General features: G+C 32.7%; 1 protein-coding gene across 1 annotated transcript in view; it reads right to left on the bottom strand.

The window, feature by feature from the left end:
• Window positions 1-886: 886 nt before the first annotated feature.
• Window positions 887-23,306, bottom strand: part of RpLP2 (ribosomal protein LP2) — a 507,190-nt gene continuing 484,770 nt past the window's right edge. The window contains exon 3 of the mRNA XM_075299099.1: window positions 887-900. The gene's annotated coding sequence lies outside the window, so the exon portion shown is untranslated. The remainder of the gene's footprint in view (window positions 901-23,306) is intronic.

The following is a 23,306-nucleotide window of genomic DNA, read 5'->3' as shown; positions in this document are numbered from 1 at the left end:
CGATTTCAAACCACAACACCAAAATGCTGGAGATATGAAAACGGGAGTTCGGTCACCTTGAACGAAAATTTACTTCTAAATATTCATGTAGTAAAATTGGGTGGTCTCATTTGCCAAAATTGGTAGAATTCTACTAGAAATGGTAGATTTTTTAGAGTTTGGTGTTTTGGTAGAATTTGCAAAGACAAAATTTTCTATGTAGAAATAAAATTTTGAGAAATTTTTCTACACACAAATAAAATTTCAAGAAAATTTTCTACATAGAATTAAAATTTTGAGAAATTTTTCTACATAGAAATAAAACTTTTACAACATTTTCTATAGAAATACAATTTTGACAAATTTTCAATATAAATAAAATTTTGACAAAATTTTCTGTAGAAATAAAATTTTAACAAAATTTTCTATAGAAATAAAATTTTAACAAAATTTTCTATAGAAATAAAATTTTAACAAAATTTTCTATAGAAATAAAATTTTAACAAAATTTTCTATAGAAATAAAATTTTAACAAAATTTTCTATAGAAATAAAATTTTGACAACATTTTCCATATAAATAAAATTTTGACAAAATTTTCTATAGAAATAAAATTTTGCGAACATTTTCTATAGACATAAAATTTTAACAAAATTTTCTATAGAAATAAAATTTTGAGAAAATTTTCTATAAAAATAAAATTTTTACAAAAATTTCTACATAAAAATAAAATTTTGACAAAATTTTCTTAATAGTAATAAAATTTTTGCAAAATTTTCTATAGAAATAACATTTTAACAAAATTTTCTGTAGAAATAAAATTTTGACAAAATTTTCTATACAAATAAAATTTTGAGAAAATGTTCTATAGAAATAAAATTTTGAGAAAATTTTCTAAAAAATTAAAATGTTGTTAAAAAAGATTAAATCGATTTCTCGAAAAAATCCCAAAATTTATGGAAATTCCCCAATAAATCCCGAAGTCCCCAACTCAGAAATTTTGTCCCATTCACAAAAAAATATCCCCAATTTGGGGAAAAATCCCCAATACTGGCAACACTGCTTGCTCTAGCGCTATCTGTTCTTCTCAAGCCATCTTAAAATATGCTTCACGAGTTGTAGCATACATTCAAGTTGTAGCATACATTACAAGTCGTTGTAGCTTCTTGTGACCCCTTTCTTTTCACATTGTCTCTTTCATTTTTTTTTTTCTTCAACTACAGTCTGTGTTCATTTTTCACACTCATTACTTTCACTTTCAAATTCTGCAAGAACATGAAGGCAAAAAAAAACACACACACAAAACACAAGAAAACCCATAACCAAATGTTCCAGAATTTTCAAGAGGATTTTTCACTACTCCAGAGTCCCAGCAAACATGTCCTGAATGTTTGCAAAACACTCCAAAGTAACCAAAATATTTATGAAGGATGAACAGCAGAGTAAATATTGTACTGGGCTTAAGGTATTACAACCAGGCCAGAATGCTAGGATAGAGAAAAGGATTTTAAAATAAGAGAAAAATTCTAGGCGGACGGGGGCAGTAAGTAGAAGGGATGAAGGGGTTACATGGTACTCTATGAATTCTATAACTGTCCATTTAAGGAGCAAACAAGTTGGGGTTTGGGCCTACAAGTTATCATTCATTTGTCTGCTGGTAGATTTCTGGTGTATCCCCTTCCTCTTCTCCTCTCACTTGTGCTGGATTTAAGCTGCATTGTTGTTCATTTTTCATATTTTCCGTTACAAACTCTTGCTATCGTTTTGGTTTGGTTTTATTTCTCTTCTTCCTTCTTAACTGCCCCATTGCCATACGGTCCTTCTTAGTTCATTTTTTCTATTTTGTTAGCAATTTTTCATTATGGTTTAAGGTTTTTGTTGTTTCCTATAGGATTTCGTCTATTTTGTTTTTTGTGACCGCTTTTGTTTAGCCCCGGCTGTTGTGGAATCTAAATCCCTGATACGTGTGGTTTACAATTTTCCCTTATTTTTGTCCACCGCTTCCCCAATCCATAGGCCAACATGGAGTTGTGGTTTTGAAATTCGTTTCTGGAACAGGAAGTAGTACCACATTGCCAATGTTGATGAAATCGGCTATTGGCAGTGCATTAAATTTTATTAAACGCTAGGTTTTTAAGTGGATTTTCTTCATTTGAGTTTAGGAGAAATTTTGAAGAGATTAACAGAAACAGAGAGAGAGAAGAAGGATTTTCAGCTAAAACTGTAAAACATGAAGGATTAGTGTTAGATAGCATTATGGCGGTGATTAGTTTCTAAGTCAATTATAGGTCTTGATCAAGTGATTGCAAATCCTTGAAAATGGAATTGGAGTTCCTTAAGGCTTTAGTTTTGTCATAGATAACGATTTTAGTGGAATATTAAGAACTTTCTTAATTTTAAGGTTTGCGCCAGAAAATTGTATTTCTATAGAAAATTTTGTCAAAATGTTAATTCTAGAAAAAAATTTTTCAAAATTTTATTTCTATAGAAATTTTTGTCAAAATGTTAATTCTAAAAAAATAATTGTCAAAATTTTATTTCTATAGAAAATTTTGTCAAAATTTTATTTCTTTAGAAAATGTTATCAAAATTCTATTTCTATAGAAAATTTTAGGGAAATTCTATTTCTATAAAAAATTTTAGCAAAAGATTATTTTATTATTGTTGTTTTTGATTTCAGCTTACAAACCGATGATTTGAGTTTGGCAAATGAAAAGACATATGCTTACAAATTTGTTTGGGCAGTAACCGATTATCAAACCTTTTTTCGGAAGCTTCAAGTGTAGTTCACTTTGGGTGGAGTGAATTACCCGAATTTATTCTGATAATTGGTTGATAGTTTTGCTGCAAGTAGAGGATGCTGATGAGGAATGTGGTAATTCCGAAATGTGCGTCCATCCAACCATCTTGCAGTCTATAGGGCTTTGCCCAAATAAATTTGACATGCATACTTTTCCTCTGTTGGTTAAGCTACACTTGTAGTTTAGTCAGTGCATGGTTTTAAGCTGAAATCAAAAACAACAATAATGATTGAAGAATAAACCAACAATATCAAACAAAACTAAAAGTTTATTTCTATAAAAAAAATTATTTTAGTAGAAAATTTTAACAAAATTTTATTTCCATATAGTCACATTTTATTCCTATAGAAAATTTTATCAAAATTTTATTTCTATAGAAAATGTTGTCAAAATTTTATGTCCATAAATTTTTTTTTAAATTTTATTTCTATAGAAAATTTTGTCAAAATTTATTTTTTTAGAAAAAAATTATTACTATAGAAAATTATGTCAAAACATTATTTCTATAGAAAATTTTGTCAAAATTTTATTTCTATAGAAAATTTTTTTCAACATTTTATTACTGTAGAAAATTTTGTCAAAATGTTATTTCTATAGAAGATTTTATCAAAATTTTATTTCTATAGAAAATTTTGTCAAAATTTTATTTCTGTAGCAAATTTTGTCAAAATTTTATTTGTATAGAAAATTTTGTCGAAATTTTATTTCTATAGAAAATTTTGTTCATTTTTATTTCTGTGGAAAATTTTGTCAAAATTTTATTACTTTAGAAAATTTTGTCAAAATTTTATTTCTGTAGAAAATTTTGTCAAACTTTTATTTCTGTAGAAGATTTTATCAAAAGTTTATTTCTATAGAAAATTTTGTCAAAATTTTATTACTATAGAAAATTTTGTCAACATTTTATTTCTATAGAAGATTTTATCAAAATTTTATTTCTATAGAAAATTTTGTCAAAATTTTATTTTATTAGAAAATTTTGTCAACATTTTATTTCTATAGAAGATTATATCAAAATTTTATTTCTGTAGAAAATTTTGTCAAAACTTTATTTCTATAGAAAATTTTGTCAAAATTTTATTTTTGTAGAAAATTTTGTCAAAATTTTATTTCTATAGAACATTTTGTCAACATTTTATTTCTATAGAAAATTTTGCCAAATTTTATTTTAATAGAAAATATTGTCAACATTTTATTTCTATAGAAATTTTTGTAAAATTTTTATTTCTGTAGAAAATTTTGTCAAAATTTTATTATAGAAAATTTTGTTAACATTTTTTTCTGTAGAAAATTTTGTCAAAATTTTTTTTCTTTAGAAAACTTTGTCAAAATTTTATTTCTATAGAAAATTTTGTCAAAATTTTATTTCTGTAGAAAATTTTGTCATAATTTTATTTATATAGAAAATTTTATTTCTTTGGAAAATTTGTAAAGAAATAAAATCTTTAGAACATTTTACCAAATTTTATTTCTGTAGAAAATGTTATCAAAATTTTATTTCTATAGAAAATGTTGTTAAAATTTTATTACTATAGAAAATTTTGTCAAGTTTTTATTTCTGTAGAAAATTTTGTCATAATTTTATTTTTATAGACAATTTTGTCAAAATTGTATTTTTATAGAAAAGTTTGTCAAAATTTTATTTCTATGGAAATTTTTTCAAAATTTTATTTCATTAGAAGATTTTGTCAAAATTTTATTTCTATAAAAAATTTTGTCAAAATTTTATTATTATAGAAAATGTTGTCAACATTTATTTTATTACTATAGAAAATTTTGTCAAAATTTTATTTCGTTAGAAAATTTTAGCGAAATTATATTTCTATAAAAAATCTTAGCGAAATTCTATTTCTATAAAAATATTTTAGCAAAAGTTTATTTCTACAAAAAAATTATTTTAATAGAAAATTTTACAAAATTTTATTTCCATTTTGTCAAAATTTTATTTGTATAGAAAATTTTGTCAAAATTTTATTTCTATAGAAATTTTTGACGAAATTTTATATCTATAGGAAATTTTGTCAAAATTTTATTGTATAGAAAATTTTAATTGTATAGAAAATTTTGTCCATATTAATTTTATTTTTATAGAAAATTTTGTCAAAATTTTATTTCTATAGAAGATTTTATCAAAATCTTATTTCTATAGAAAATTTTAGCAAAATTTGATTTCTATAGAAAATTTTATTTTTATAGAAAAATTTGGTCAAATTTTTTTTTATAGGAAAACTTTTTGAAATTTTCACTGTGGCATTTATCACCCCCACCATTTGGACAAGAATCTAGCCATATAAGGAGAGGATTGGCTCCGCATATCATCCTAGTTCCCTTTGATTTTCTTCGGTATTAAACTGCCAGAAGCAAGAATCCAAACATCGACATGTATTCCTCATTTTCCGTAGTACGTAGTATACGTGGAAAATCTCGCTTCCGCATATCTAAAGAGAAGAGTTGTTCTGCATATCATCCCTATTCCTTTTGGGATTTATTTTCCAGGACGAAGAATCGAAAAGTGGACATGTATTACACTTCTTCCGTATTTTTAGAAAACGCAATCATTGAGCTAAACATGGAATCGGATAGCTCTCAGTGATGACAGAGAAGTTCACAACTATGGTATCACAAAGGACTCAATAGTCTAAGTGAGGCTGCCACCATACCTAATCTAAAATCACCAGACCTAGTCCATATTGCTTAGATAGAGGGCTTTATGAGTCCAATTCAGTGCGTCCATCCGTCCTTCCAGTGTATATCTTCCGACGATCTGTAGCCTGTCCGTCGTTCCGTAGTTCATGAGAGCCTATTCCTATTTCTTACAGAACACAAACTATGGCTTGGATTTATATCCATAAACCTGAATGTTAAGTTTTTGATTTCTGTATATCATCGTTATTGAAGTGACTTAAAAATAACTAAGAACTCAATTCGTCATATGACACTTGATTGTTAAATCATTCCTTCAATTATTTGAGCATTACTGTCCCATTGAAGCTTTCCGGCAGTCATATCAATGAATATATCTTCAATTGAGTTCAGGCGAGAAATTATAAGACCATCTATCTATCTTATTTCCTTCATGCCAGGGTCCATAGACTGTCATACGCTTGTTCCTTCTCTGCCGGTACACAATGGGTTTTCACATTATTGAATTTTCTTCATATGTTAAGCTCTCGTTCTATAGCTTCAATTCATTAGAATTGTGCTGACAAAAGAAAAATTGACAATGGATCATTGACAGTCGTCGCCGGAATATATCCCATTAGCAACTCCAGCAGTCATCCTGGTTCACTGGAACATATACAATGGCAGAGATTAAAAAAGTGAATTTCTTAACAATTCTTCTTCACAAAATTCCAACGAATTCTCAATGATTCGCACACACAACACAATTCCATTGACAAATGGCCCGAATGGGAAATTGAAAATAATTAAAAATCAATTTATCAAGAGACTTAACATTGCCGATAGCCTTGAAAAATGTTTCTCAATTCGTTGTATTTATTAAATTTCAGTTCATCCTTCCATCCAAGTTGTGCTTGCATAGCCTTCTTGTCGTCTATTTTTGTTTCCTTCTTTATTGAGGGCTTTAAATTCTTTACTTAAATCGAAGAAAATTGAAAAAGTGAAAATAGTAATTCATCTAGGGCCAAAAAGCCAAAAAGACACAACAAAGAAAGACCATTAATCATAGCCAGGCAAACCCAGCCAGGAGTATATGGAGCGATTCTTGCAGACAAAGTCGGGGACATTATCATCAAAAGTCATCAAAAAGCACGCCATCATCATCATCATCTCCATCATCTCAAAATTATGGCCAAGTTATGGTCTCCACATATGGAGAAATATGAAGGGCTGGTTAACAAAAATGATGAAATGACGAAAGAAATCATCTGCAAAACCCCCCTTAGCCTGAATATGCAGCACACATGTTTGTGAAAAGTCCTTTAGCATCACAATGGCCAACAAGGACAAAGTGAAAGGACTTTAACATGACTTAAGTGGACAAATTTCTGTCAACCAACGAACAAATTTGACAGATTAAAAATGAAAACGAGAAAAACAAAAACTTGAAAACTTTTATTAATGGTTGGAAATATTAATAAAGACCAAAAGTGTAATTTTTGTTTCCAGAGAAGTAAACAAAGCAAAAAAAAAAAAGGAAATTGAAAAATTTGAGAGGAAACGAGAGAATAGCAGAAGTAAAAGATCAACTCCAATTTGACAAACAAAAGGAAAAGTTATGTAATTAAATTTACATAATCTGACAAAAGCTAGGTGAGGAGGTCATCCCCTAAAAGGAACAAATAGGATAAGAGAAATTGTTGAGGAATGAAGAGTCCAAATTTAGAAGAAGTCGAAAGTGGCATATGTCTAATGACAGTGTCATAAAGGGTGGTACGGTCAAAATTTGGTCAATATGTATTTCTTTCAATTTTGCATTTAAAAAACCTGAACTCCCCTCATTTTGAAGGTGTGTGCACAGAAAAAAATATCACCAAAATATTTCCAATTAAAAAGTTAATTGAAGTTGAAAATTTTTTCAATTAATAAATTAATTGATACAATTAACTTTTTAATCATGATAGAAACATTAAGTTAATTAAGTCAATTATTGAAATTTTTAAAACGTTTAATTAAAAAATTAATTGATACAATTAACTTTTTAATCAAATTCGGAAGACTAATTCAGTTAAAAAAAGTGCTGATTTTTTTTTACTTTTTTAATTAAAAATGTATTTCAAACTATCATTTGTTAATCCAAATAAAAACTATAAGCCAATCTAACTAAGTAATTAAAAATAGTTACCTTTTTTAATTAATAAATTAATTGCGTTTTGCAATCAACATCAATTAAATTTTTAATTGAATCAATTAAAAATTAATTGAATTTTGCTGAAAAAATCAATTAATTTTTTAATCAAGAATTTTTTCTATGCCCAATTAAAACTGTGATTGATACTATCATTTTCGTGATTGAAGACATTTCAATTAAAAAATTAATTGGATCAATTAATTTGGTGATTGAATCAGAGAAAAAAAATTTTGTGTGTGGGTGTAGAATGTTGCTCCTATTTTGATTTTGGAATTCACTCTTCAGTTGTCAAAATGCCGTCCAAGCAAGAAGAGCAGCGTATCAAAATTTTGCTCGCGCATCGCGAAAATCGAAGCTACTCGCACGCAAAGTAGGCAAAATCGCTAAAAGTTGCCAAATCAACCGTTACAAATGTAATTAAAGTGTTTGGGGAACGTTTGTCGACAGCCAGGAAGTCTGGATTGGGGGGAAATCGAAAACCGGCAGCCACTGAGACGACAAAGAGAGTTGCAGGTAGTTTCAAGCGAAACCCTAACCTCTCTCTCCGAGATGCCGCAAATAAGCTGGGTGTATCGTCTACAACCGTGCATCGAGCCAAAAAACGAGCCGGACTATCGACTTACAAGAGGGTAGTGACTCCAAATCGCGATAATAAACAAAATACGACGACCAAAGCGCGATCCCGGAGGCTGTACACGACGATGCTGACGAAGTTTGACTGCGTGGTAATGGACGACGAAACCTACGTCAAAGCCGACTACAAGCAGCTTCCAGGACAGGAGTTTTATACGGCAAAAGGAAGGGGAAAGGTAGCAGATATTTTCAAGTACATAAAACTGTCAAAGTTCGCAAAGAAATATCTGGTTTGGCAAGCCATCTGTACCTGTGGCTTGAAAAGCAGCATTTTCATAGCTTCCGATACTGTCAACCAAGAAATTTACGTGAAAGAGTATTTGAATAAACGTCTGCTGCCTTTCCTGAAGAAACACGGTTGTTCCGTACTGTTTCGGCCGGATTTGGCATCTTGCCATTACGGTAAAAAGGCCATGGAGTGGTACGCCGCCAACAACGTGCAGGTGGTTCCCAAGGACAAGAACCCTCCCAATACGCCAGAGCTCCGCTCAATTGAGAAATACTGGGCTATTGTCAAGCGGAACCTAAAGAAGACCAAAAAACTGGCTAAGGACGAGCAGCAGTTCAAGGCAAACTGGCTTTCTGCGGCGAAGAAGGTGGACAAGGTGGCTGTACAAAATCTGATGGCAGGTGTCAAGCGTGAGGCCCGGCAATTCGGATTTGGAAAAGCGAAAGCCTAACTGAATATTTTTCCTGAATTTTAAACTAATTGAACTTGAAAAAGAAATTTAATTTGATTTTTTAAATAAACGATTTCACCGATTTACACGCGTTTTCCCTTAACCAAATTTTTACCGTATCACCCTTTAATCTTAGTATACATCCAGCACTGTGGCTATCTTTGCCTCTTTGTCTCTACCTTTCGCGACAAGCTGACCATTCTTCGGGCATTGTCTAATTTCATTTTTTAATGGAAATGTGATTTCTTTTTCACTTACTATGCAAATAATTCCCATTCACATCGTGGTTGTACCTGGTTATAAGTGCAACCTTGATCGACAATCGCTAGAATTGGAACAGCGTAGTCGGACAAGTTTTTTGGCCTAGATCCGAGGTCCCAAGGAGTTCAATCTCCCATACGTATTAGCTCGTTTCCGAACTAAGTTGCTTCTGCACTGATTACTTTGGCAATTCCCTTGATTCCGCACTAGGTTAGATTAAGTATAGTGGCAGTCCGATATTTTAGGCTCACTTAAACTATTCAGTCCATTGTGATACCACAGTGGTGGACTTCTTATCTTATCACTGAGTGCTGCCCGATTCCATGTTAAGCTTAATGACAGAGGGTTTTTTATAGCCGAGTCCGAAAGGACTCGGTTTCACATTGCAGTGAAACCACTTAAATAGAGAAGCTTTGAAACCCTCAGAAATGTCACCAGCATTACTGAGAGTGGACAATCCACCGCTGAAAAACTTTTTGGTGTTCGGTCGAAGTAGGAATCGAACCTTGTGTATGCAAGGTGGGCATGCTGACCATTGCACCATGGTGCAATGCTTTCGCACTATGTGTCTCGGCATTTGGCATGCTTCCGCACTGATTACCTTGGTTCCGCACTTCAGCTGTTAGTTTGCATTCTTACCAACTGCTTCGGTATTTGGCTTGTTTCCGCACTGATTCGAGGTTCAGCTTGCATTCTTACTAACTGCTTCGCCATTTGTCTGCTTCCGCACAAATTGCTTCTGCAATCATCTTGCTTCCGCACTCGCTTTCTTCCAAAATAAGTATATCGGCATTTAGCTTGCTTCCGCACTGATTACTTACGGAATTAGCTGGGTTCCATACTCGATTTCTTCCGTACTAATTGGTTCAGCTTTTAGCTTGAGCTTCTTACTAACTGTATCGGTAACTAGCTTGCTTTCGTACTAAGTGTCTCGACATTTAGCTTGCTGCCCACAATTTGCTTCCGGCAATTAGCTTACATTCGCTCTACTGCTTCCTCCAATTTCCAGAGTCTTGGGAAGTTTACTAATCCAAGACCGCGACATTGAGATGCTGGGTGGTTTCTGAGACGATTCCAGGAAATCTTATATGCCGACCTTTGCGTTACTATCCGGAAGAAGCACTTTTGAAGGACGATCACAAGCCAAGTCACACGTGGATACAAAACGCGAATCATTACAGGAGCTGAGATATGGTGCACGCACCAACCCTCTCTCTCTCTCTGAGGGTTGTTATAAGTGAAGGTGAAGAGAAATGCGACAATTTGGCTGAAAACACTCGATAAACAAGACGATAGTCATCTTGTTCCACGACAAAATCTGGATCCTTGTTGCCCAAGTTGTCAAAACATCACTCCAAGAGCTCAATTGTTCTTCCGCATTCACAGTACGGGCCGCACGATGTGGCCCGAAACATTTGACTATCGTCTTTCCCTCACTCTATCACACCAAATGAGGGCTGTTACCTTCGATATCGAAAAGGACCGGCTCCACAACTTCTTCGAAACCTAGCCGGTCGATTTCTTGAGAAACAGTATCAACAAATTGGTCGAGAAATTGGAGGAGATGAGATTGAAGATGTCCGAAGAATGCACGGAAACAAGAATCATATGTTTAGCTCAATGACAAAAGACCTCTTAGCTTTCTTCAATTTCTAGAGTTTTGGGAATTTTCCTGATCCAAAACCGCGACATGGAGATGCTGGGTAGTTTCAGAGACGATTACAGCAAATCGTTTATGCCGAGCTGTGGGTTGCTTTCCGGAAGAAGCACTCTTGAAGAAAGATCGCACGACAAGTCAGAAGTGGATAGAAAAAGTAAATCATTACAGGAGCTGAGAAATGGCGTCTGTAGGTTAATGTTAAGCAGAAAAAAGGAGTGGGTGGATCTAGGAGAGCAACCGAAGTAGAGGGCCGGCCTGATTTTCACTCAAAAAGGCAATGATTTGCATTAAGTAAGACTCTGATAGCTGGGGAATACGCGAAGGAAACGCTAATATCGACAAGTAATTTCACATTCTTCAACAAATTAAGAGTAAATGAGGCTATTTGGCGGGAAAGTCCCGATAAACAAAGCTAAGTCATTTTGCTTCACGACAAAGAGAAATCTTCAGGCAAAATATTTGGTGGGACTGGCAAGGCATCATGCCTTGCCAGTACTGGAAATTAATCTATGTTGTGTCGACAAGGACACTTTATGTTAGATCCAGCCGAACGGTGTAATTGAGACTTTTCGGCTGAAAATTCCCAATGGACAAGACCAAGTTATCTTGTTGCATGACAAACCATCTTGTCCATGTCTCCAAGTCATCAAAACTGCCCTCCAAGAGCTCAAGTGGGAAATTCTTCCGCAATCACTGTACTGTTCGGATCTTACATGTGCTGACTTTCACCTTCTTCAGCAGCAGTTCGACAGATGTTTGGCGAAACTGTTTACTAGAGCCCTTTGTTGCCCAGTTGAACTGTGTAAATGTGGTCGATAGTTGACGGATACTGAAGCCGAATTCATCTTGCTCCACGACAATACCAGGACCGTGTTGCCCGAGTTGTCAAAACAGTACTCCACGAGCTCAAGTGGCAGGTTTTTCTGCATTCACCGTATTGTTCGGATCTTGTACGTAACGACTATCACCATTTCTGCTCTCTGTCAAACCATATGATGGATGTTATCTTGGATAATGGAGAGGACCTGAAAATTTGGCTCAAAGAGGCAAAGAGTATCTTCAAATGTGGCGAATATCACCTTTTCCGCTCTCTCGGTCAAATCACATGAGGGCTTCTATTTTCGATGGCGAAGAGGACCATCAAATCCGCCTATTTTTGGAGAAACATCATCAAAATATTGGCACTCCCAGAGCTTAAAAGGCGGGTTCTTCTGCATTCACCATAGTCCTCGGGTTTGGCACTTACCGACTATCACCTTTTCTCATCTATGTCAACCCAATTTATGGGTGTTACCTGTAATGGGAAAGACAACCTTTTTTTGGAGAAACGTCATCAACAACTTGGTAGAGAGGTGGGAGGAGATCTAGAACAGTAAGTGAAGATGTACTCAGAATTTTTATCAAGAATTTCTTGTCACCAGATTGGTATATTTTTAGCAAAAATGTCAAAAAGCAGCTCTACATTATCCAGCTGTAGATTTACTCTCTACAGCTATTTTGTGCCAATCCATTACAGTACTCCACGAATTTTGGACCTATCGTCTAAAACCTTTCTGCTTACTTTGAAACCGAATGAGGAGTGTTACCTCCGATGGCTTGAGAACCTCAAAAAAGGTTTCAACAATTTGATCTATGTATCTGCTTTTTCACTCTCTGAGTCAAATCCAAATGAGGACTGTTCCTTAGATAGCGAAGAGTACCTTAATAAGTCAGAATATCACCTTCCCACTCTCACGGTCAAAACAAATGAGAGCTGCAACCTTCGATGGGACTTTAAATATCTTCGACTACCACATTTACCGATCTTTCGATCAAACAAAGAGGGGGTGTTACTTGCGATGACGAAAAGGATGGATATTTGGCTATCACATTTCCCGTTCCTCGGTCAAAATGAAGGATGACAAAGATGGGATTACTTCACACTCAAATTTCAACTCCCTCGCTCAAACGAAATGAAGTCTGTTACCAGCGATGACGAGCAGGACGGCGAAGACGTGGTTATTTGGCTGTAAAGTCCAAATAACCACGTAACATAGACGATAGTTATCTTGGTCCAAGACAATACCACCCCGTGTTGCGCAAGTTCATCATACTCTTCGCAAGATCTGTCTTAAAACTTTTCACAATCTTCTTTCCCTCTCTCTATCAAACCAAATGAGAGGATGTTAGGTTAGGTTAGGTATAATGGCAGCCCGATGCATCAGGCTCACTTAGACTATTCAGTCCATTGTGGTACCACATTGGTGAACTTCTCTCTTATCACTGAGTGCTGCCCGATTCCATGTTAAGCTCAATGACAAGGGACCTCCTTTTTATAGCCGAGTCCGATCGGCGTTCCACATTGCAGTGAAACCACTTAGAGAAGCTTTGAAACCCTCAGAAATGTCACCAGCATTACTGAGGTGGGATAATCCACCGCTGAAAAACTTTGTTTGGTGTATGCAAGGCGGGCATGATAACCATTGCACCACGGTGGATGGTGGTGAGAGGATGTTACCATCGATGGCGAAAAGGACGGTCTAAATAATTTCTTCGATACCACACTGGCCGATTTCTTGAGAAACTGTATCAACAGATGTGGAAGGAGATCTTCAATAGTAACGGAGAACACGATACTGGACTTATGATCTATAGAGGTTCAGATCAAAAGCGAAGCCTCGATGGCTGCGCTGAGATTGAAGATGTTGGGAGAATGGACGGAAATACGAAACATGACCAACCATCAGAGGATAATAGGGAAGACTGGGGGTGTAGTGGCGAATGCCGTAACAATCCATGATCGTATACCTGAGGTGACCAAAGCTGTCATGTATGACTTTCTGACCCCATATAAGATGGTCCAGGGAGAATGGGTCCCCAGAACATATTCCAGAGGGAAATAACTGCTACACCGATGGAACGAAGATGGATAAGATGACGGGTCTGGGCGTGTATGTGGAGAATCCACATATACCGAGATCCCATTACAATAGTCGGACCACGGCAAATCTTGCAGGTAGAAGAGCTTGCCTTAACGGAATGTGTTAATTGGCTTGGTAGTGACGATAGGCCACAAAACTTGAATATTTTCACAGATTGACAAACGGAGGGCAATGAATGCAATATCATACATTATGGTTCGATCGCGAACCTTATTAGAAAGTAAAATAATGATTACCGAATACTCGGAATACGGCAGAATTCGTATCATATGGGTGCCGGAACATGCAGGAATAGGAGGAAACGTAAAGTCAAATGGATTGGTGATAGGAGTTAGGACTCATAGGGAAGTGAAATTAGAGAACGCAACGCCCATAGAGACATTGCGATTCGAGTTGGATTTGGGATTTGGAATAATGCAACGGGCGGAAGCACCTATGTCGTAAGACAAGTAGGGAAGCCGTGGGAGCAATGACCCGGGCACCTAGAATTCATAGCACATCTGCGCCGAATAGGAGCAGCAGAGGATGGTACATTAACGAAGTGTTTTGGGGATGACTTTGGACTTTGGAACACTACCTTTGTCACTGTCCTGCCTTTACTAGACAAAGAGTTAACCATATCGGTGAAGAGGTGAATAGGGACCAAGCTCAGCTCGGAAACAGGGACTGGAAACAAATTTGGGAATTCATTAGAGACACAGAGATCGTGGAATAAAAGAAGTGTACAATGCGGAGAAGTTGGAGCGTACAACGAGACAAACACTGACTTAGATGTATGTCAGCCCACATGAGACAAAGTAACCAGAATCCTCTTTTCAACCTAACCTAGTCTAACGGAGAATACATCGTTGATTAATTTATTATTATAATTATTGTTTTTGTTTTTTGGTTCCCATAAATCTTTGTGAAAAACTCTATGAACTTCTGTTCATAACTTTTTCTGCTTTTACACTAACATATCGCCTCGTCCCTATGTAGATGAAAAACATTGCTAATTAAACCATAATTACCGATCAAACCTGTCATCAATATTCATCTCATTAGCACAATATGAAAAACACAAAACAAAAATAAAATGGAATACTTAATTACTTATGCCAGCAAAATAAATTATTCCTCATTGAAGGAAATCCTGTCAACACGCTGGTTATTGGTAAACAATGATGAATTCTCACAAGGTTCGGTTTTTGTGGGGATTCTCATGAAATATGTAAAGAATTCGAAATAGGGGAAAACTGAAATTGGGGTAAAGAAAACGAAAGAAAATTCACAACAATGAAGGAATTTTAATGTGAAACCTAAGATGCTTGAAGGCTACAGCAAAGTAATCTCAGTTTTTTCAATATTACTACAGTGTTGGTTTAAATTGTGAAACAACATAAAGATAATTTATATTAAAGATATATTAAGAGAAAAAATTTGAAGCAAATTTTAGCAAAAGCCTACCAAATTAAAACCAAACTTATATTGAAGAATTTTATAATTTTTTTTTGAAAATTTTATCAAAATTTTGGCAAATTTTTTTTCCATAGAAAATTTTGTCAAAAGTTTATTTCTATAGAAAATTTTGTCAAAAGTTTATTTCTATAGAAAATTTTGTCAAAAGTTTATTTCTATAGAAAATTTTGTCAAAATTTTATTTGTATAAAAAATTTAGTCAACAGTTTATTTCTACAGAATATTATTCCTATAGAAATTTTTATCAAATTTTTATTTCTATAGAAAATTTTGTCAAAATTTTATTTCTGCAGAAAATGTTCTCAAAATTTTATTTCAATACAAAATTGTGTCATAAATTTTTTTTATAGAAAATTTTTGCCAAAATTATATTTCTTTCGAAAATTTTGTCAAATTTTTTTTCTATAAGAAATTTTGTCAAATTTTTTTTATAGATGATTTTTTCAAAATTTTATTTCTATAGAAAATTTTGTCAAAATTTTATTTCTATAGAAAATGATGTCAAAATTTTATTTCTATAGAAAATTTTGTCAAAATTTTAGTTCTATAAAAATTTTGTGAAAATTTTTTTTTATAAAAATTTTGTCAAAATTTTCTTTTCTATAGAACATTTTACCACAATTTTTATTTCTATAGAAAATTTTGTCAAAATGTTATTTCTATAGAAAATTTTGCCAAAATTGTATTTCTATAGAAAATTTGTCAAAATTGTATATCCATAGAAAATTTTGTAATTTTTTTCTATAGAAAATTTTGTCAAAACTTTATTTCTACAGAAAATTTGTCAAAATGTTACTTCTATAGAAAATTTTGCCAAAATTTTATTTCTACAGAAAATGTTGGCAAAATTCTATTTCTATAGAAAACTTTGTAAAATTTTAGTTTTATAGGAAATTTTGTCAATTTTTTTTTCTATAAGAAATTTTGTCAAAATTTTTATTCTATAGGACATTTGTCAAACTTTTTTCGTAGATAATTTTTTCAAAATTTTATTTGTATAGAGAATTTTGTCAAAATTTTAGATCTATAAGAAATTTTGTCTAAATTTTTTTCTATTTATAAGAAATTTTGTCAAAACTTTTTTTTTCTATAGCACATTTTGTCACAATTTTTTTTTTTATAGAAAATGTTGTCAAAATGTTATTTCTATAGAATATTGTTGTCAAAATTCCATTTCTATAGAAAATTTTGTCAAAATTCTATTTCTGTAGAAAATTGTGTCAAAATGTTATTTCTATAGAAAATTTTGTCAAAATTTTACTTCCATAGAATATTTTATCAAAATTTTATATATATAGAAAATTTTGTAATTTTTTGTTATAGAAAATTATGTCAAAATAATATTTCTAAAGAAAAGTTTGTCAACATTTTATTTCTAAAGAAAATTTTATCAAAATTTTATATCTATAGAAAGTTTTGTAATTTTTTGCTATAGAAAATTTTGTCAAAATTTTAGTTATATAAAAAATTTTGTCAAAATTTTTTTTCTATAGAACATTTTATCACAATTTTTCTTTCTATAGAAATTTTTGTCAAAATGTTATTTCTATAGAAAAATTTGTCCACATTTTATTTCTATGGAAAATTTTGTCAAAATTTTAGTTCTATAAGAAATATTGTCAAAATTTTTTTCTATAAGAATTTTTCACAAAATTTTTTCTATAAGAAATTTTGTCAATTTTTATACCCTCCACCATTGGATGGGGGTATATTAACTTTGTCATTCCGTTTGTAATACATCGAAATATTGCTCTAAGACCCCATAAGGTATACATATTCTGGGTCGTGGTGAAATTCTGAGTCAATCTGAGCATGTCCGTCCGTCTGTTGAAATCACGCTAACTTCCGAACGAAACAAGCTATCGACTTGAAACTTGGCACAAATAGTTGTTATTGATGTAGGTCGGATGGTATTGCAAATGGGCCATATCGGTCCACTTTTACGTATAGCCCCCATATAAACGGACCCCCAAATTTGACTTGCGAATCCTCTAAGAGAAGCAAATTTTATCCGATCCGGCTGAAATTTGGTACATGTTATTATTATATGGTCTCTAACAACCATGCAAACATTGGTCCACATCGGTCCATAATTATATATAGCCCCCATACAAACCGATCCCCCGATTTGGCTTGCGGAGCCTCTAAGAGAAGCAAATTTCATCCGATCCGGCTGAAATTTGGTACATGGTGTTAGTATATAGTCTCTAATGCAAAAATTGGTCCATATCGGTCCATAATTATATATAGCCATTATATAAACCGATCTCCATATTTGACATCCGGAGCCTCTTGGAAGACCATAATTCATCTGATTCAGTTGAAATTTGGTACGTGGTGTTAATATATGGCCTCAAACACCCATGCAAATATTGCTCGAAATCGGTCCATAATTATTTATAGGCCCCATATAAACCACCTCCGGAGCCCGTTGGAAGAGCTAAATTCTTCCGATACGGTTGAAATTTGGTACGTGGTGGTAGTATATGATATTTAACAGCCATGCCAAAAGTGGTCCATATCAGTCCATAATTATATATAGCCCCCGTATAAACCGATCCCGAGATTTTGTTTTGGAGCCTCTTGGAGGAGCAAATTTCATCCGAGACAGTTGAAATTTGATACATTGTGCTATGGCCGTTACCACCCATGCCTAACTAGGTCCATATCGGTCTATAATTAAATATAGCTCTCAGATAAATCGATCCCCAATCACACAAAAATTGGTCCATATCAAGTTCATAATTGTATATAGCCCCCATATAAGCTACGTAATGTGCGAAATTCAATATCGATTCGTAATTATTTGTAGACTTACCTATACATAACTTTTTTGTCTAATATATAGCACGTATGAACTAACTCATAATTTAGAATACGATGTTAAGAAGTTTTAAGATACCACAAGAGTCTTTCGTAGAAGTTTCTACGCAATCCATGGTCGAGGGTACATAAGATTCGGCCTGGCCGAACTTACGGCCGTATATACTAGTTAAAACTTTTGGAGTTTATTAAGAAAACTTGTTTTATAGATAATTTTTTCAAAATTTTATTTGTATAGAGAATTTTGTCAAGATTTCATATCTATAGAAAATGGTGTCAAAATTTCAGTTCTATAGAAAATTTTGTCAAAATTTTAGATCTATAAGAAATTTTGTCAAAATTTTAGTTCTATAGAAAATTTTGTCAAAATTTTTTCTATAGGAAATTTTGTCAATTTTTTTTCTATAGATAATTTTTTCAAAATTTTATTTGTACAGAGAATTTTGTCAAGATTTTATATGTATAGAAAATGGTGTCAAAATTTTAGTTCTATAGAAAATTTTGTCAAAATTTTAGATCTATAAGAAATTTTGCCAAAATTTTTTTCTATAGAAAATTTTTTCACAATTTTTTTCTATAGAAAATTTTGTCAAAATGTTATTTCTATAAAAAATTTTGTCAAAATTTTATTTCTGTAGAACATTTTATCAAAATTTTATATTTGTAGATAATTTTGTCTAATTTTTTTTTTCAATAGAAAATTTTGTCAATATTTTTTTTCTATAGAAAATTTTGTCAAAATTTTATATTTATAGAAAATTTTGCCAAAATTCTATTTCTATAGAAAATTTTGTCAAAATTCTATTTCTGTAGAAAATTGTTTCAAAATTCTATTTCTATAGAAAATTTTGTCAACATTTTAGTTATATAAGAAATTTTTGTCAAAATTTTTTTCTATAAGAAATTTTGTCAAAATTTTTTCTATAAGAAATTTTGTCAATTTTTTTTTATAGAACATTTTGTCACAATTTTTTTTCTATAGAAAATTTTTTCAGAATTTTATTCGTAAAGAAAAGTTTTCCAAAATTTTATTTCTATAGGAAATGTCCCCCGACTGATAATTTCAGTCGGGGGAGTTTAGTTTTGTTTTCACTGTACTTTAAAAAAAAGTCGGGCAAAGGGGTGGCGCCCCTCCCCGACCAAATATCGAAAAATAATGTAGCAGATTTTTGTCTAGATGCCAACCCCAACATTCTATGAAAATTTCAAGCAAATCGCATAATTTTGTTCCAAGTTTCAAAAAGGAGGGCAAGGGGGGGGACCTCACCCGTCCACATATGAAATCAGCAGGTACCCCATATTAATTCCATAACCTCTCCGCATGTTCTCTGTAAATCTCAGATAATTTAGAGAATTTTAGTTTTTTCACTGTACTTCAAAAAAAAATCGAACAAAGGGGAGGTCCCCCTCCGCCACCAAATATCGAAATATAAAGTAGCGGATGTTTGTCTAGATGCCAACCCCAACCTTCAATGAAAATTTCAAGCAAATCGGTCAACTTTGGTCCAATTTTCAAAAAGTCCGCCAAAGGGGAGGTCCCCCTCCGCGACAGGTGTCAAAAAATGAGGTACCCTATTTTCACCACATGAACGTCCCCTATGATCTCTGAAAGTTTCAAGTAAATCGGTTCAGCCGTTTCGGAGCCAACTCGGTTCATACAAACAAACAAACAAACAAATAAACAAACATTGATTGAATTTTATATATATATAGATTTTATCAACATTTTATATCTATAGAAAATTTTCTCAAAAATTTTTTTTTCTATAGAAAATTTTGTCAATATTTTATATCTTTAGAAAATTTTGTCAATATTTTATATCTTTAGAAAATTTTGCCAAAATTCTATTTCTATAGAAAATTTTGTCAAAATTCTATTTCTATAGAAAATTTTGTCAAAATTTTAGTTCTATAAGAAATTTTTTTCAATTTTTTTTCTATAAGAAATTTTGTCAAAATTTTTTCTATAAGAAATTTTGACATTTTTTTTCTATAAAACGTTTTTTCACATTTTTTTCTATAGAAAATTTTGTCAGAATTTTATTTGTAACGAAAATGTTGCCAAAATTTTATTTCTATAGAAAATGTTGTCAAAATTTTATTACTACAGAAAATTTTATTCAATTTTGTCAAAATTTTATTTCTATAAAAACGTTTTGTCAAAATTTTATTTTTATAAAAAATTTTGTCAACATTTGATATCTATAGAAAATTTTGTAATTTTTTGTTTCTATAGAATATTTTGTCAAAATTTTATTTTTTCAAAATGTTATTTCCATAAAACATTGTATAAAAATTTTATTTCTATAAACAATTTTATCAAAATTTTATTTTTATGGAAAATTTTGTCAATTTTTTTTATAGAAAATTTCTTAAAAATTTTATTTCGGTAGAAAATTTTGTCAAAATTTTAGATCTATGAAAAATTTTGGCAAAATTTTAGTTTCGTTTCAAACTTAAAAATTTTAAGAATACATTCCATTTTATTTAGCAATTCTTTAATATTAGAATTTCCCTTACGCTTTCCTTTCCAATACTCCAAATTTGATCACTAGTGTTACTTGTTAAGCTATTTTATCCATATACTTACTTAAAATATCCTTAATGTATCCATTATTGGATAGAGATGTTTTTCGTATGCTTTTGTTATTTTGGTTGTCCTTGCCATTATTACTATGATTGTCCTTGTTTATTGGCATTATTGTTGCTGTGTGTTGACCCAATAGAGAGTAGCAAATAACCAAAACAACAACAGAAAAGCCAAGACTCCAACAATAATCCCCAAAAACCAACAACAATAAAAATGGTCAATAAACCCCACCTCCTTCCAACAAACCCAATTTTTGCCACTTTCCATAAAACCCCAAATTTTTGTTACAAAGGATATTGATTCATATATATGTGTGGAGAATGTGTGTGTGTGCGAGTGAGTGTGTGTTTGTCTAGGGAATGAATGATGGCATCGATGAATGAATGAGTACTAAAGCAACATTCTGTATGAAAAGAATGGATGATTTCCTAGATTGTATTTTTGTTATATATATTTTTTTCGTTTGGAATATTTTAGTAGAATTTCGATTCAAATAAATAAACAAACGACAATGATGGTAATATCAACAATGTCAGCAAAAAACAAGTATATACGGCCGTAAGTTCGGCCAGGCCGAAGCTTATGTACCCTCCATCATGAATTGCGTAGAAACTTCTTCTAAACACTGCCATCCAGAATCGAATTACTTAAGTTGCGGCAACGCAACACCATCTTCTAAATTGTATGTAAGTCTATACGTTGTATATATTAAATCAAAAAAGATCGATGCAATACGTATATAATTCAGTTTGACAAAGTAGACATAACATTTTTACAAAATTTTATACAGAAATAAAATTTTAACAAAATTTTCTATAGAAATAAAATTTTTACAAAATTTTCTATAGAAATAAAATTTTTACAAAATTTTCTATAGAAATAAAAATTTTGACAAAATTTTCTATAGAAAGAAAATTTGGACAAATATTTCTACAGAAATAAAATTTTAACAAAATTTTCTATAGAAATAAACTTTTGACAAAATTTTCTATAGAAATAAAATCTTGGTATATTTTTTTTTTGGCTCGAGTGGTAACCATGATTATGAACCGATTAAAATTTGAACAACATTTTTTGACAACATTTTCTATAGAAACAAAATTTTGGTAGATTATTTTTGGCTCTAGTGGCAACCATGGTTATGAACCGATATGGACCAACTTTTGTGTGATTGGACCAATTTTGGTATGGTTGTTAGCGACCATATACTAACACCACGTTCCTAATTTGAGCCGGATCGGATGAATTTTGCTCCTCCAAGAGGCTCCGGAGGTCAAATCTGGAGAACGTTTTATATGGGGGCTATATATAATTATGGACCGATATGGACCAATTCTGCCACGGTTGTTAAAGATCATGTTCCAAATTACAACCGGATTGGATGAAATTTGCTTCTCTTGGAGACTTCGCAAGCAAATCTGGGGATCGGTTTATATGGGGGCTATATATAATTATGAACCGATGTGGACCAATTTTTGCATGGTTGTTAGAGACCATATACCAATATCATGTACCAAATTTCAGGCGGATCGGATGAAATTTGCTTCTCTTTGAGGCTCCGCAACCCAAATCTGGGGATCGGTTTATATGGGCGCTATATATAATTATGGACCGATGTGGACCAATTTTTGCACGGTTGTTAGAGACCATATACCAATACCATGTACCAAATTTCAGCCGGATCGGATGCAATTTGTTTCTCTTTGAGGCTTCGCAAGCCAAATCTGGAGATCGGCTTATATGGGGTCTATATATAATTATGGACCGATGTGGACCAATTTTTGCATGGTTGTTAGAAACCATATACCAGCATCATATACCAAATTTCAGCCGGATCGGATGAAATTTGCTTCTGTTTGAAGCTCCGCATCCCAAATCTGGGGATCGGTTTATATGGGGGCTATATATAATTAAGGACCGATATGGACCAATTTTTGGATGGTTGTTACAGACCATATACTAACATCATGTACCAAATTTCAGCCGGATCGGATGAAATTTTCTTCTCTTTGAGGCTCGGCAAGCCAAATCTGGGGATCGGTTTATATGGGGGCTATATATAATTATGGACCGATGTGAACCAATTTTTGCACGGTTGTTGGAGACCATATACCAACACCATGTACCAAATTTCAGCCGGATCGGATGAAATTTGCTTCTCTTTTAGGCTCCGCAAGCCAAATCTGGGGATCGGTTTATATGGGAGCTATATATAATTATGGACCGATGTGGACCAATTTTTGCATGGTTGTTAGAAACCATATACCAACACCATATACCAAATTTCAGCCGGATCGGATGAAATATGCTTCTGTTAAAGGCTCCACAAACCAAATCTGAGGGTCCCTTTATATGGGGGCTATACGTAAAAGTGGACCGATATGGCCCATTTTCAATACCATCCGACCTACATCGATAACAACTACTTGTGCCAAGTTTCAAGTCGATAGCTTGTTTCGTTCGGAAGTTAGCGTGATTACAACAGACGGACGGACGGACGGACGGACGGACGGACGGACGGACGGACGGACGGACATGCTCAGATCGACTCAGAATTTCACCACGACCCAGAATATATATACTTTATAGGGTCTTAGAGCAATATTTCGATGTGTTACAAACGGAATGACAAAGTTAATATACCCCCATCCTATGATGGAGGGTATAAAAAAGAAACAAAAACCGGGT

This window comes from Haematobia irritans, chromosome 3 (assembly GCF_050003625.1).
Source record: "Haematobia irritans isolate KBUSLIRL chromosome 3, ASM5000362v1, whole genome shotgun sequence".
Classification (NCBI taxonomy): Eukaryota; Metazoa; Arthropoda; class Insecta; order Diptera; family Muscidae; genus Haematobia; species Haematobia irritans.
This window is presented reverse-complemented; position numbering and strand designations above follow the sequence as displayed.